Source organism: Erinaceus europaeus, chromosome 4 (genome assembly GCF_950295315.1).
Source record: "Erinaceus europaeus chromosome 4, mEriEur2.1, whole genome shotgun sequence".
Lineage (NCBI taxonomy): Eukaryota > Metazoa > Chordata > Mammalia > Eulipotyphla > Erinaceidae > Erinaceus > Erinaceus europaeus.
In genome coordinates, this window is record NC_080165.1 from 36,068,409 (window position 1) to 36,086,100 (window position 17,692).

At 37.1% G+C, this 17,692-nt stretch overlaps 1 pseudogene; it reads left to right on the forward strand.

The window, feature by feature from the left end:
• Nucleotides 1–7,843: 7,843 nt before the first annotated feature.
• Nucleotides 7,844–8,783, forward strand: LOC103127469 (putative olfactory receptor 2B8; annotated as a pseudogene).
• The last annotated feature ends 8,909 nt before the right edge of the window (nucleotides 8,784–17,692 follow it).

Here is a 17,692-nt window from a genome sequence, read left to right on the forward strand (position 1 = left end):
TCAATACTATATCCCTAATATAAATATATGTAAAATATAAATATATAACAACTTTAAAAGGGGTATCTTTTAGAATTCTTCTTGATACTAATTTTCCCTAAAGGTTATCATCTCCAGACAGCTCAGTATAGAATCTAAATGAAATCCATAGAGACCTCTGCCAGCAAACAAATTTGCTTCTTAAACTGTGCGGCCTGCTTCTAGTTTCATTCTCACCCTTTCTTGTTGCCATAAGGATCTCTTCGACGTATAGCCTAGTCATTGAGTTAATGCATTTAGAGAATAAATAGCACACAGTTCAGAGTTGCTCTCCACTATTTTATCACATGAGAGACAAATGCAGGTCTTTAATGCTGTGTAAAGGTAAGCAAAGTCATGGTGAGAAAGTATCCTCTTGCTGAAGAAAACTTCAGACAATTCAATGTTGGTATAATCAATCAGTCCTTGATTTCATTCTTGTAACTTGTTTCATAAATCTAAATACCTGAGCTTCAGTCTTCTGTAATGCATTAAGGACAATGGTTTGGAAATGAGATGAGGAAAAAACTTAGAACCTGGTGAAAAAAGGTAAGTGGAATTTAGCTTGGTCTCAGTGTTGTGTAAATTGGTAAGCTAGTTTACATTCAGTTGAAATTGTTCTTGAAACCAAAAATAAACTTGGTGTGCCTTATGCTAGTAGTGCCAGAGAAATTCACTAAAGGACTAAATTTGATTGTGCATTACAGAAGTCAACTTTTGTATGAATGTGAAAGTTTTCACTATTTGCTTCCATTATCTTCCTTTGACTCCTTGATCTCTGTGAGACTATACAATATTTGTTCTCCATAGTAAAACTTTTCACTGTCTGTATTCTGAATTTTCTCTTACTTTCATAACAAGATACAAAAAGATTTAAAATGGTGGTCTGGGAGGTGGCATGGTGTATAAAGTATCAGATTCTCAAGCATGAGGTCCTGAGTTCATTCTCCAGAAGCGCATGTACCAGAGTAATGTCTGGTTCTTTCTCTCTCTCTTCTCCTATCTTTTGCATTAATAAATAAATAAAATCTTCATAAAGATTTAAAATGTATATCTAACCTACATGTTAAGCTAAAAGTTATAAGGAAGTTTCATGTCATGAACAATTTGTCAATAAATTTATTTTATTTTATAATATATTTTCTTTTAAAAATGAATCTTTATTTTATTGGATAGAGACAGTCAGAAATTGAGAGGGTAGGGGGAGATAGAGAAGGAGAGAGAAAGAGAGACACCTGTAGCACCACTTTGCTTCACCACTTGCAAAGCATTCCTCCCATAGGTAGGGGACTGGGGGCTTAGACCCAGGTCCTTGTGCATTGCAACTTGTGCCATGAGTCTAAATACCCGAGCTCTCAACCAGGTGTACCACCTAAATCTCAGGCTAAATCTAAATAAATTTTAAACTTTAATAAATTTAAGCCCTGTTAATAAATTTTAAACTTTCTGTTTATTATAAAAAGAACTGACTCCAGTTGAGTATAAATGCTAATTTAAGGAAGAAAAAGTTAAAAAGAGAAAAGGTGACTTGAATGTTCAATATTGGTAACGAGCAATGACGATGTTTATAAGGGAATGTATTGATGTTGATATGTAATGTACACTAGTGACCATCTTCCTCCACCCTTGAGTGTGTTCATGAATGAATTCTTTCATATCAAAGTTTTTGGTGCCCCACTTCAACTGTCACCTGATTGGTGCACCCATTCACATAATTGCATGGTTCACAGCCATTCCTTTCTTCAAGAGTTGCTCTGAACTGGTGTGCCCTCACTGCCAGAAGGTTTACCAAAACCTTGTGGAGAAGGTGCACAGCCTATAGACTCATATTATATATGAAAAGTTGTCTTTGCCTCAAAATAAGACTGAATCTACTGCAAGTTATGCTCCATAGTTCTGTTGTCTTAATAGGGTACATCTGACTACATGTAGTTCTTCCATGAATTAAAATTAGACATTAAAATTAATTTCTGGGAGTCAGGCAGTAGCTCAGCGGGTTAAGTGCAAGGACAGCGTGTAAGGATCCCGTTTCAACCCCCTGGCTCGCCACCTTCAGGGGAGTTGCTCCACAGGAAGTGAAGCAGATCTGCAGGTGTCTCTCTTTCTCTCCCCCTCTCTGTCTTCCCCTCCTTTCTCCATTTCTCTCTGTCCTATCTAACAATGATGGCATCAATAACAATAATAATAATAACTACGACAACAATAAAAAACAACAAGGTCAACAAAAGCAAAAATAAATAAATATAAAAAAATAATTTCTTACCTGCTACTTTTAATTTTGCAGAAGTGGGGTTTTGAAAATACATAATTTTACTGCTATAGGGCCACTTTTTCAGAGGTGATAGATTGATAGATGATAGATAGGTGATGATAGATAGATAGATAGATAGATAGATAGACAGATGATTGATAGATGATAGATATGTAGCACAGTACTGGAACTTTCCTTTGTGCCTTTGTGCATTTCTAGGCTGGTGCTAGGCTCCAAACTGGGCCACCCATGTGCTAGAGCTTAGATATCTCTGTGCATTCTACCACCTTTAAATGCTTAAGTAGAAATGTGAATAGTAGCTATTGTATTAGATGAAGAGAGATTATTTCCAGCATCACAGATCTATTGGAGACTTTTGCTCCAGGTTTTATGGGGTCCAGCTGTATTCTACTTGTGATCATCTATTTGCTTAGCACCTCTGGTCTGTTTTGTTTCACTCACTACTTTTATTCTGAGAGCATTCTCTCAGTACACAACATATATTTTGATTGCTTCTACATTTACTTCTTTTACAGAAGTTTGCCACAAACAATATCCATGCACATTTCCCCCATTACTTCCAATATAGTGGTAGTCTTATCTCCCCTATTTATATATCCTCTGTTACCATAAGAGGCCATCTTGATATATCCAAGTAGATTTATAGTTATATGTTGTAGTATCATATTAAAAGTAAACGTGATTGCTTTCATAGTACTGTGGCTACAGAAATTCTGCTTGTACTCTTTCAGATTCAATCAGGAAGCGATTGGGAGAGAGTTTCTGTGGTTAAAACATCAGTAGTAATTATGGATAATTAGAAATATCTTCTTTATTGCCACCAGGGTTATCACTGGGGCTTAAAGCCTACACAAGGAATCCACTGCTGACTTCTGGAGGTCATTTTTCACTTAAAAATTTTTATTTTCTGCTAGAGACAGATATAAATGTGGAGGGGGGAGGAGAGTGACAGAAAAAGAGAAACACCTATAGTACTGCTTCACTGCTTATAAAGCTGGGTCTGCGCATGGAGATCAGTGCCTTGAATTCAGGTCTTGGCTGCTCATGATAAGACATGTACTCTACCAGATGTGCCACCACCTGGCCTGTAGACATATTTTAAATTCAGACAGCTTGAGATATTTTCCCTTGAAAACATTCTTGTTGATATCTAGTTTTACTGAAATATTATTCTTCCACAAAACCTTATTTTATGTGAAGTATTATAAATTTTTCAATTATAAACTATTAGCTACCATTCAATATGTATTAGTCATGCCATACTTTCAGGGCTAAAGTTAATTTATTTGATGGCTGACCTCTTGAATATTTTTATAAAATTGTGTTCTTGTTAAGTGTCATTGTTCATATTTGTTTTTGAAAATTATTACATACATTTTTGAGAGATTAGTTGAGGTTATATGTATTAATGATTTAGATCATATCAATTACATAGTAATGCCTACTAATAATATTATTAGCTGTAGACAACATTTAAATTCAGATTTGGCTTCTTTAATTTTTTAATTTTAGGATTAATGGTTTACAGCTGACAGTAAAATACAACAGTTTGTACATGCATAGATGATAGATAGAAGACAGATAGATACATTTCCACCTAACAGTACAGTCCTCACTAGGTCCTCCTCTGACATCATGTTCCAGGACCTGGTCCCTCCCCCTACACAGAGTCTTTTACTTTGGTTCATGGTTCTTCAATTTTCAATTTTTATTTTACTTATTTATTTTGAATAAAGAAAAAATTGATAGGGAAGGGAGCGACAGAGGGATCAAAAAAGAGATACACCTGCAGCACTGCTTAACCACTTCTAAAGCTTCCCCTCTCCTGGTGGGGACCAGGATGTGAATCTAGGTCTTGCATGTTGTAACATGTGTACTCTACTGCATGGCACCACTGGCCTCTGTAATTTTTAAAAATTTTTATTTATCAAATGGGAATATTGACAAGACCATAAGATAAGAGGGGTATAATTCCACGCAATCCCCACCACCAGAACTCCACATCCAAGCCCCTCCCTTGATAGCTTTCTTACTCTTTATCTGAGAGTATGGACCCAGGATCATTATGAGGTACAGAAGGTGGGAAGTCTGGCTTCTGTAATTGCTTCCCTGCTGAACATGGGTGTTGATAGGTGTTGTATGCTTTACATTGGGTTGTTCTAGCTCTCCCCTGCCAAGAAAATTGGATCAGTCCTGCTAATTTCGCAGGCCCGCTTGGCCCCACCCCAAGGAACCCCGAGAGGGTTCCAGAGTTCCAGAGTTTGAGAGTTGGAGAGTTGCAGTTAGAGAGTGCTTGGCGCCGCAGGGGAAAGAGGCAGCAGAGTTCTGTTTGGTGATTAGTTTGTCTTAGTTTATAAATCGTTGTTCCTGAATAAAGAAATACAGCTTCCCTGCCCAGCCATATGTCTCTGGTCGTCTCTTTTACCCGCCCGTGAAGCTAGCCCAGCCAGCTAGAGCCACCGAATTTTAACAACAGATAGGTTGATCCATACTACCAGCCTCTCTCTCTCTCTCTCTCTCTCTCTCTCTCTCTCTCTCTGTCTTTCTCTCTCTCTCTTCCTAGTGGAGCAGGGATCTGGGGAGGTGGAGCTCCAGGACACATTGGTGGGGTTGTCTGCCCAGTGAAGTCAGGTTGGCATCATGACAGTGCCTGGAACCTGGTGGCATAGTGATGAAGCTGAAGAGTTGACATTCCATGCCTGACATCTCTGGACACAGTCCAAAGTGAAGCATGCCGAGGTGGTACTGGTTGCACTGACTGGGTTGGGATCAGTAGGTGCAGTATAAGTTGATATGCATTAAGAGAACCATGCAAGAAAGTGAGCCTCGCCCTAGAGGACTGGGAGAAATACGGGCTTTATAGAGAAAAGGGAAGCTTCCTGCTGTCTTAGGGTTTAAGAAGGCAATAGATAGTTATTGCTATAACAGATTATTTGGAAATGGGGTTAATTTTGAAAATCCCATTGTTAGGATTTGCTGTGACATACAAGACCTCACCATAATTTATGTCCTTTTATGCTATTTACATGTAGTTATATCTTATAAAGGAACACCACCAGTTGCTTCTGTTCTCCCTAGTCTAAGCTTTTAGGAGATTTAATATTTCAAAGAACCAATCATTATATTAAAAATGTATTAACAATTTCAAGAAACAAAAGGATACATTTTTTAAGAAACAAAAGGATACATTTTTAAGAAACAGAAGGATACATTTAAAAAAAAATCCATGGGGGGGGGGCAGTAGCACGCCAAGTTAAACTCACATAGTACAAGGTGATCTACCTCACAAGGGGTGAAGCAGGTCTGCAGGTGTCTATCTCTCTCCCCACCCCTCCTCTGTCAATTTCCTTATGCCTTCAATAATAATAATAACAATAATAAGAAGAAGAAGAAGAAGAAAAAGAAGAAGGAGGAGGAGGAGGAGGAGGAGGAGGGGGAAAAAATGAGGTGGTGCTTCAACTGGCAAACTGCCAGGCTGTTACCAGTTGCTCCCAAGTAGAGATGCGCTTTCAGCCCCAGTAATCTCTCCTTAGGCCCCTCTCTGTCCACCAGCCACACGTGTTTGCACTTACCTGTGACTTGGTGGGTTCCAAAGTAGTCTGAGTCTTATCTTGTTGTGCTCTAGGTGATCTTTGTTATTCTTAGTTGACCTGTTCCTAAATTGTATCTTTTTGACCTGCCATTGCTTGACAAAGTATTTGTAAATATATTTGGGTTTGTCTGTTATTTTAATCATAGTGAGTAATGTGAAACATTGCACTTCGCTTGTAGAGCTCATAGGTTAATAACTTTTGTAATTGTTCATCCTGATTAGAATGTTAATAGTTGGTATTCCTACTTTCTACAGTAATTGTATACATTCTAGTTGTTGGCTATGTGTGAAAATTAATCAGGACAAAAGAAAAGAAAATTTTGACCATTGTATTTTAGATTTATGACTCCAATTGACCATGCATAGTCAGTGGATTTTGTCTTTTGGTTCTTACTATATTTGTATAGTAATTTTAGGCTTTAAAAAATTAACTTAAAAGGTGATAAGTAGTTTAATTTGGGCTGAAGAACTTCTTTTTACAGAAACACACACATGTTTAAGATGTTTGAGGATAATAGTTAAGCACTGTAATTTAAAGGTGGTATCTGAAGTTTCTTCCTGAGTATTTGTCATGCTACCATGTAAAAGACTATGGTAGAATTCATAGACATATTAGAATGAGTAGAATGACAAAGCTTATAAAAATATGAATGTGTAGCATTATCAGCATTTTTAATATTGTCTAATCTTTTGTGTAAGTACAATCTAGATAATAAGTTCTTATATTCTAATGAATTTTAGAAAGTATTTCATAATATGTCCTATTGAATATGAGATATGTGAAAATCCAGTTATGTGGAACTAGACAATAATTAAAAATTGTGCAACAATTAGTATATCTTTGTACTTATTTCCTTTTCTTCCTGTATTTCCCTCATTTTCATTTTTCTAGGACACACAGATTCTTTTTTTTTAATATTTATTTATTCCCTTTTGTTGCCCTAGTTGTTTTATTGTTGTAGTTATTATTGATGTCATTGTTGTTGGCTAGGACAGAGAGAAATGGAGAGAGGAGGGGAAGACAGAGAGGGGGAGAGAAAGATAGACATCTGCAGACCTGCTTCACCGCCTGTGAAGCGACTCCCCTGCAGGTGGGGAGCTGGGGGCTCGAACTGGGATCCTTAAGCCGGTCCTTGTGCTTGGCGCCACGTGCGCTTAACCTGCTGCGCTACTGCCCGACTCCCCACACATAAATTCTTACAGTACTTAATATTTTTAGAGAAGATACTATGTATTGCAAAAAATAGCAAAAATCTTCAATATGTGAAGAAAACAAACAAGGAAAAATTTGCTGCAGAGTGGATGAAATATAATGCATAGTATTGCAAAATGAGTTTTAAACCACGTAAAAATAAACATGTCAGATAAAAAAATGAATGGTAAAGGAAGAGATAGACAGACATGTGGAGGAGTCCGGGGAAGAATAATTACAGTATCTTAAATTTCACTTAACTTTCTTAAAGACATATTTTATGTCTACAGTTTATGTATACATTTCCCACCACTGAATTTTTCAATATTAAATGTTAATGATACCACTTTGAGATAATTTTGACCTAAATTGATATTAGATATGTCAGTTTAAATGAGTGTACCATTCATTTACAGAGTTTCATATAAATTTCATACCTACAGTTTTTATTGTAATAATTTATCCCTATTTACCCTTATAAGTGATGAGAAGTGGTGTACCTGATTGAGCACACACATTACATTACAGTGCAAAAAGACCATGGTGCAAGCCCCAGGTCCCCACCTGCAGGGGGGCAGATTCATGAGTGGTGGAACAGTTCTGCAGGTGTCTTTGCATTTCTTTCCCTTCACAGATCCCCCTTCCCTCTCAATTTATCTCTGTCTCTATCAAAGTAAAGCAATAAATAAATAAATAAATAAATAAATTTAAAATGATAACATAGAAATTGTTAAATATTTTTTCTTACAGGAAACATGTACAAACAAGTATGGAACAGAAAAATGAAAGTTCTTTCACTGGATTCATTCTACTGGGCTTCTCTGACAGGCCTCAACTGGAGTTAGTCCTCTTTGTTATTCTTCTGTTCTTCTATATCTTCACTTTGCTGGGAAACACAACTATCATTGCTCTGTCCCAACTGGACCCAAATCTTCACACACCCATGTACTTTTTCCTCTCCAACTTAAGCTTTCTTGACCTGTGTTATACAACTAGTATTGTTCCACAGCTCCTGGTTAATCTCAGTGGAGCTGACAAATCTATCTCCTATGGTGGCTGTGTAGTTCAGTTATATGTGTCTCTAGGCTTGGGATCTACAGAATGCATCCTGTTAGGTGTCATGGCACTTGACCGCTATGCAGCTGTTTGCAGGCCTCTGCACTACACTGTAATCATGCACCCTCGTCTGTGTGCCCTGATGGCTTCTGCTTCATGGATCATTGGTTTTTCCAACTCCTTATTGCAGACAGTGTTGATCTTTCTTATGCCACTTTGTGGGAAAAATAAGCTAGATCACTTCTTTTGTGAGATTCCTCCAATGCTCAAGATTGCCTGTGTTGACATCACTATGAATGAGACTGAGCTCTTCTTTGTCAGTGTTATCATTCTTTTCATACCTGTTGCCTTTAATCACATTCTCCTATGGTCGTATTGTCAGGGCCATATTAAGAATAAAGTCAGCAACTGGCCAGAGAAAAGCCTTTGGGACATGTAGCTCTCACATTATAGTGGTCTCTCTGTTTTACGGCTCAGCTATCTATGCTTATCTTCAGCACAGTAGCAACTACTCTCAGGATCAGAAGAAGTTTATATCTCTCTTCTACACCATTGTTACTCCAATGATGAACCCCCTCATATATACACTACGGAACAAAGATGTGAAAGGGGCAATGAAGAAAGTGTTTTGGAAGGACTATGGGTCCAGATAACTGCAGAAGAAAAATATGTTGGTGGAAGGAGTTTGAATATAAATCTTTTTGTGTATATTTCTTTTATTTGAGCCAGGATTTTTCCTGAAAATTATCAAAGAAATTTTTTTATCTCATTCTCTTATGAAAGTGAGAGTTTATACTTATTTATTAATTCCTTCCAACTTCTAGCAAAGTTGATTTCATATTCCCAGAACATTTATACTTATTATTATTATTTAAATTTTATTGGCTTTTAATGATTTACAGTGTAGTCTTTTATACATAGACACAGTCTCTCATCTCCCCTTGACTGTTGTCTAGAAGACACATTAGGATTCCAATGTCCCTTCATCTTGTCACTTGCTTTGGTGCAATGAACCATACTCAATCCACGTTTCACCTTGTGTTCTCCCTTACTGTCCTTTATTCTTAAATTCTACCCATTTATTATTTTACTGCTCCACAGATTGTATTGGTCTATAGAATAAAAAAATTAATTTAACATAATTATTTTTTATCTGTGGTATCTTTTTATGGTTTCTGTATCAGGGTGATTTTAGTTTCATAGAATGTGTTTGGAAGATTTATGTTCTTTTCCATTTTTGCAAGATTCTAAAAAGGAAAATGTAATATAGAGGGTCACAGGATAATTCACTTAGTAGGTCACAAGCCTGGCATATAAAGCCCTGATTTTGTGCCTGGCATCATATGGGAGCACCCTGGGTAGTACCAAGGAAGCCAAACGATGATGAAGTGGTACTGTGGTTCTTTTCTTTCTATGCCTCCTTCTATCCTTGCTTCTGCTTCTGTAATAAACAATGAAAAATTGGACTGGGGAGGTCTCTCAGTAGTGGTATTATATATGCATCCAATAGGCTTTAGGTTCATCCCCCCAACACTACATAAAAAGTCAAAAGAAATTGTGTTTTATCTATACAAAAAAATATCATTCAGCAATGAAAAAGAAACATAATCATGCCATTTGCAAAAGCATGAATTGTCATCAAGAACAATGTTAAGGAAAATAAGTCAAAGAGAGAGTTGCTGTATACATTTAATATGCACATAGAAATAAACATCACTCAGAGAGAAAATTATCCAGGAAACAATGACCTTAAATGACAAAGTAGACAAGTAGGACATATTGGATATCTATAGACTATTCCATCATTCCAAAGTCCATATACACCTACATTATTTTTTTAATTGTTCATGGAGTAGTTTTAGGATAGACTAAATATAAGTTGGAATATAAAACAAGTTTTAATAAATTTGTGAAAACTGAAATCATATAAAGCAACTTTTCACATACTAGTGGGAAAATACTAAACATCAATCAAAAGAAGAAAGGGCAAGAAAAATACAAAATTTTTAGGGGGGGGTAAATAGTATGCTATAGGGTCAATAAAGAAACCAAAGGTAAAATTTAAATATATATACCTAGATATAGGTGAATGTGAAGGCATGACTTATCAGAATCCATGGGATACTGCAAAATAAAAAAAAATTATAGCAATATAGGCCTATTTGGGGGAAAATAATCACAACTAAAAAATTTAAATTTACTCCTAAAGGAACTAGAAAAATAAAATCAAAAGATGGAAAAGAATAATAAACATTAGAGAATAAATCAATGAAATAGAGACTTAATGACAACTTAAACATGAAACCAAGTTGACTTTTTGAAAAGAATAACATGGGGCTGGGTGGTAGGGCTCCTGGTTGAGCTCACATGTTATAATGCATAAGGACCTGGGTTTGAGGTCTCTGTCATCACCTGCAGGGGGAAAGCTTTGGGAGTGGTGAAGCAGGTCTACAGGTGTCTCTCTGTCTCTCTCCCTTCTACCACCCCTCCTTTCAATTTCTGGCTGCTTCTATCCAATAAATAAATAAAGATAATAAAAAACTTAAAAAAGAAAATATTAATAAAATAGAAAGACCTATAGTTATACTTACAAAGAAGGAAAACTAAACTAAAATCAGAATGAATAAGGAAAAGCTAGAAGATATAATGGAAACATAAAACATCATAAGAAATTGAACAATTATTGGGTGACCAAGAAGAAATGGACAAATTCCATTATATTCTATTATGACATTTTAACACTAGCATGGAAGAAATAGAAAACCTGAGAAGACATCATCAGTAGCAACATTTAAACAGTAATCAAATACCTCCTGAAAAAAAAAAGTCAGTCCAGATGGCTTCACTAGGTAGTTATGCCAAATTTTCAAAGAGGAATTGATACCTTTCCTTGTTAAAGTCTTGTAAAATTGAAAAGAAGGGAAAATTTCCAAACACATTCTATGAAATTAAAATTATCCTATACTGAAACCAGAAAAAGACACCAAACAAAAATATCAAAGTAAACAACACTACAGACCAATACCTCTAATGAATACAGGTGCTAAGGCCTTAATAATAATTAACAAGCAGAGTTCAACAATATAATGAAAGTAAAAAGACCATAATCAAGTGGGATTTACTTCATGGACACAAGGGTGATTCAACATATAAAAACCAATAAATATGAAATACCGCATCAGCAAAAAGGACAAAAATCATATTGTCTCTGTAACAAACAAAGAAAAATCATCTTTGAAACTCAGTATATTTTTATAATAATAAAAATCCTTAACAAAACAGGTATAGAAAGGAGTGTACCTTAACATAGTAAAGGCAAACAATATTATACTCAGTGACAGAAAAACAGTTTTCCTCCTAAGACTGAGAAAATACAAAAATGTCTACTCTCACTACTACTTATTAATATTGTGTTGAATGTATAAAAAGAAAATTCCAAAAAATAAATTAGACAAAAACAAATAAAAATAATTTAAATAGAAAAGGAAGTATTAGTACTACCATTACTTGAAAATGGATTGATTATACACATAGAAAATCTTCAGGACTCTAGTAAAAAAAAATTATATAGGAAGATGGCGGACTGAGAAGCTACTAGTGGCTGAGCTCTGGGATTCACCCCAGGAATGCAAGGCTGGTTCAACATCCATAAGTCAATCAATGTCATTCACCACATCAATAAAAGCAAAGCCAAAAACCACATGATTATCTCAATAGATGCAGAGAAAGCCTTTGACAAGATCCAACACCCATTCATGCTCAAAACTCTACAAAAAATGGGAATAGATGGGAAATTCCTCAAGATAGTGGAGTCTATATATAGCAAACCTACAGCCAACATCATACTCAATGGACAGAAGCTGAAAGCATTCCCCCTCAGATCAGGGACTAGACAGGGCTGTCCACTGTCACCGTTACTCTTCAACATAGTATTGGAAGTTCTTGCCATAGCAATCAGGCAAGAGAAAGAAATCAAAGTAATACAGATTGGAAGGGAAGAAGTCAAGCTCTCACTATTTGCAGATGATATGATAGTATACAAAGAAAGACCTAAAGAATCCAGCAGAAAATTACTGGAAGTTATTAGGCAATATAGCAAGGTAAAAGGCTACAAAATCAATGTACAAAAATCAGTGGCATTTCTTTATGCAAACACTAAATCTGAAGAGGAAGACATCCAGAAATCACTCCCATTTACTGTTTCAGCTAAATCAATCAAATACCTAGGAATAAAGTTGACCAAAGAAGTGAAAGACTAGTATGCTGAAAACTATGAGTCGCTACTCAAGGAAATAGAAACTGATACCAAGATATGGAAAGATATCCCATGCTCATGGATTGGAAGAATAAATATCATCAAAATGAATATTCTCCCCTGAGCCATATACAAATTTAATGCAATACCCATCAAAGTTCCACCAAGCTTCTTTAAGAGAATAGAACAAACACTACAATCATTTATCTGGAACTTGAAAACACCTAGAATTGCCAAAAACATCTTGAGGAAAAGAAACAGAAATGGAGGCATCTCCCAGACTTTAAACTATATTATAAAGCCATCATCATCAAAACAGCCTGGTACTGGAACAAAAATAGGCACACAGACCAGTGGAACAGAATTGAAAGCCCAGAAATAAATCCCCACACCTATGGACATCTAATCTTTGATAAGGGGGCCCAAAGGATTAAATGGAAAAAGGAGGCTCTCTTCAATAAATGGTGCTGGGAAAACTGGCTGTAACATGCAGAAGAATGGAATTGAACCACTTTATCTAACCAGAAACAAAAATCAACTCCAAATGGATCAAAGACCTACATGTCAGACCAGAAACAATCAAATACTTAGAGGAAAACATTGGTAAAACACTTTCCCACCTACACCTCAAGGACATCTTTGATGAATCAAACCCAATTGCAAGGAAGACTAAAGCAGAAACAAACCAATGGAACTACATCAAATTGAAAAGCTTCTGCACATCCAAAGAAACTATTAAACAAACAGAGAGACCCCTCACAGAATGGGAGAAGATCTTCACATGCCATACATCAGACAAGAAACTAATCACCAAAATATATAAAGAGCTCAGCAAACTTAGCACCAAAAAAGCAAATGACCCCATCCAAAAATGGGCAGAGGATATGAACAAAACATTTACCTCAGAGGAGATCCAAAAGGCTAACAAACATATGAAAAACTGCTCTAGGTCACTAATTGTCAGAGAAATGCAAATTAAGACAACACTAAGATACCACCTCACTCCTGTAAGAATGGCATACATCAAAAAGGACAGCAGCAACAAATGCTGGAGAGGATGTGGGGACAGAGGAACCCTTTTACATTGCTGGTGGGAATGTAAATTGGTCCAGCCTCTGTGGAGAGCAGTCTGGAAAACTCTCAGAAGGCTAGACATGGACTTTCCATATAATCCAGTAATTCCTTTCCTGGGGTTATACCCCAAGGACTCCATAACACCCAACCAAAAAGAGGAGTGTACTCCTATGTTCATAGCAGCACAATTCATAATAGCTAAAACCTGGAAGCAACCCAGGTGCCCAACAACAGATGAGTGGCTGAGGAAGCTGTGGTATATATACACAATGGAATACTATGCAGCTATGAAGAACAATGAACCCACCTTCTCTGACCCATCTTGGACAGAGCTAGAAGGAATTATGTTAAGTGAGCTAAGTCAGAAAGATAAAGGTGAGTATGGGATGATCCCACTCATCAACAGAAGTTGAGAAAGAAGATCTGAAAGGGAAACTAAAAGCAGGACCTGACCAAATTGTAAGTAGGGCAGCAAAGTAAAAACCCTGTGGTGAGGGGTAGACATGCAGCTTCCTGGGCCAGTGCGGGGAGGGAGTGGGTGGGAGGGATGGGTCACAGTCTTTTGGTGGTAGGAATGGTGTTTATGTACACTCCTAGTAAAATGTAGTCATATAAATCACTAGTTAATTAATATGAGAAGGGGAAAATTAATTGTATGTCTCGAAGTTTTTAAAACACAGACTGAATCTTTTTAATAAATAGGCTGTGTATTTGATATGCAGAATCTCTCAAAAGCCTAGACCAAGTAGATCAGAAGCAACCAATAGCACAGCTATATACAAGATACTGGGTACTGTACAAACCCTAACAAAAGGACTTTTCAAGGTTAACCCAATTACCAATTAATGTGATGATAACATTAACTATCGATTGTCTTTTAGAACCCTAAGACAGCAGGAACCTCACATCTCCACTATAGAGCCCCTACTTCCCCCAGTCCTGGAACCCTTGGATAGGGCCCACTTTCCCGTATGCCTCTCCCAATCCATACCAAATAATATTGCATCCGCCGATCACAACCTAACCAACGCAACGATTGCCACCTCAACATGCTTCACCTCAGACTGTGTCCAGAGACTTCACATGTGGAATGACAACCCTTCAGCTTCATTACTCGGGTGAGACCTTTCCTTTTATAGTACACTCTAATTTCATCCCAGGTGGTTCACTTTCTAACAAAGTCCCATAACCTAGATATACACCAGTTTCTGTGAGAGAGAGCTTATGTGCACACGTATCCATAAACTACTGCAAAATATATACCTGAAAGCAGAAGTACACTAGAGTTTGCAGTGAGTACCTCCCTAACACTTCCTATCCACTATTCCAAGCTTTGGGTCCATGATTGCTCAACAATTTGTTTGGCTTCATATGTTAACTCTCTTTTCAATCACCAGGTTCCAGATGCCACCAGGATGCTGGCCAGGCTTCCCTGGATTGAAGACCCCACCAATGTGTCCTGGAGCTCAGCTTCCGCAGAGACACACCTTACTAGGGAAAGAGAGAGGCAGACTGGGAGTATGGACCGACCAGTCAACGCCCATGTTCAGCGGGGAAGCAATTACAGAAGCCAGACCTTCTACCTTCTGCAACCCTCAATGACCCTGGGTCCATGCTCCCAGAGAGATAGAGAATGGGAAAGCTATCAGGGGAGGGGGTGGGTCATGGAGATTGGGTGGTGGGAATTGTGTGGAGTTGTACCCCTCCTACCCTATGGTTTTGTTAATTAATCCTTTCTTAAAAAAAAAATTTAAAAAATTACATAGACTAAATGAACAGAATCAGAGGTTATGAAGATAATATACAAACATCTGTTATGTTCCTATATGCAAATAACTAACTAATAGAGAAATCAGGAAAATAATTTCATTTATAATTACATCAAAGAGAATTAAATACTTTAGACTAAACTTAAGCAAGGAGAGATAAATTTGAAGTGAAAAACTATAATATATTGTTGAAAGAAACAGAAGTAGACACAAGGAGATGAAAAGCTATCCCATGCTCATGAGTTAGAAACATTACTAGAGTTAAGTTTTGTATAACATCTAAAGCAGATTAAGTGCAATTCCTATCATAATTCTCATAGAATTCTTGATTGAAATAAAAATATGGAGTTTATTTGCAACTATAGAGCACTTCAATTGGTAAAAACATATCTGGGAGAAAAAATACAGAGATTTCACTCCTGTGCTTGAGACTATATTAAACAGTGTTAGTAATTGAAACAGCGTAATATTGGAGTAAAAACAGACATGTAGGTCAATGGGACAAAATCAAAAGCCCAGAATAAAACCACACTCATATCAACAATTAACTGCATCCTGGAACCCCACCTGCTAAGTGCCCTACCTCACTAGGGAAAGACAGAAACAGGCTGTGGGTATGGAGCAACCTGTCAGTATACATATACAGCTGAGAAGCAATAAAAGAAAATTGAACTCTTCCTTTCTTTACCCCATAAAGATCTTTGGTCAATACTCTCAGAGGAAGAAAGAATAGGGAAGCTTCCAAAGGAGGGGGTGGGTTATAAAACCCTGATGGTAGAAATTGTATAGAACAGTTTATCTCCTTTTCTGATATTTGAGAGCTACTCTCTTCCCTGATCTAGCTTTGTGGTCTTTTTTCCAGCCCTGACATCATCTCCCTAGACAGTAACTTGGATCCACCTGCATATCAGATGTCAGGCTCAGAAAAAAACAAAAAAACAAAAACAAAAACTAGTATAGTCAAGGCCATTTGGAATATAACTAAAACAGGCCTACTAATTATCTTCAAAATGGAAACCCCCTCCAACTCAACATCTGGACTATTCTAGCCTTTAGGTTCATGATTAGTCAACAGTTTGTTTGGCTTTATTATGTTCACTCTTTTTCAGCTACCAGGTTCCAGATGCTAAAATGATGCCAACTGGACTTACTGGGCAGATGACCCATCAATATATCCTGGAGTCCCACTTCCCCAGAGCCCCACCCCACTAGAGAAAGAGAGAGACAGGCTGGGAGTATGGATCAACCTGTCAAAGCCCATGTTCAGTGGGGAAGCAATTACAGAAGCCAGACCTTCCACCTTCTGCATCCCATAATGACCCTGGGCCCATACTCCTAGAGGGTTAAAGAATAAGAAAGATATCAGGGGAGAGGATGGGATATAGTGTTCTGATAGTGGGAATTGTGTGGAGTTGTACCCCTCTTATCCTATGTTTTTTGTCAGTGTTTCTTTTTTTATAAATAAAACTAAAAAAAAAATACCTCTCTATCCCAAAATCTTTTTTGATCATTACTAATTCACTAATAAAAAAATTAATTCTGACAATGAATCCAAGAGATTTTTTTAACATATTTTTTAATTGGGAGAATAATGTTTTACATTTGACAGTAAATAACAATAGTTTGTACATGCATAATATTTCTCAGTTTTCCACATAACAATACAACCCAAAGTAGGTGCTCTGTCATCCTTTTTGGACCTGTACTCTCCCCTCCACACACCCCAGAGTCTTTTATTTTGGTGCAATACACCAATTCAGCTCAGGTTCAACGTGTATTTTCTCTTCTGACCATGTTTTCCAACATTTGCCTGAGAGTGAGATCATCCCATATTCATCCTTATGTTTCTGACATATTTCACTTAACATGATTTCTTCAGGCTCCATCCAAGAAGGGCTGAAAACGGTGAAATCACCATGTTTAATAGCTAAGTGGTATTTATTCAGTATATATACCACAATTTGATCAGCCACTCATCTGTTATTGGACACCTGGGTTGCTTCCAGGATTTGGCTATTACAAATTGTGCTGCTACGAACATAGGTATACACAAATCTTTTAGGATGGGTATGTTGGGTTCCTAAGGATATATCACCAGGAGAGGAATTGCAGGATCATAGAGTAGGTCCATTTCTAGCTTTCTGAAAGTTCTCCAGACTGTTCTCCACAGAGGTTGGACCAATTTACATTCCCACCAGCAGTGCAGGAGGGTTCCTTTGACCCCACAACCTCTCCAGCATTGCTGCTGCTACCTTTTGTGATGTATGACATTCTCACAGGAGTGAGGTGGTATCTTATTGTTGTCTTTATTTGCATTTCTCCAAAAATCAAAGACTTGGAACATTTTTTCAAATGTTCCTTGGCTTTTTTCATCTCATTGGTGATGGGAATTCTGTTCATATCCTCTCCCTAATTTTGGATGAGGTCATTTGCTTTCTTGTTGTTGAGTTTGGCAAGCTCCTTA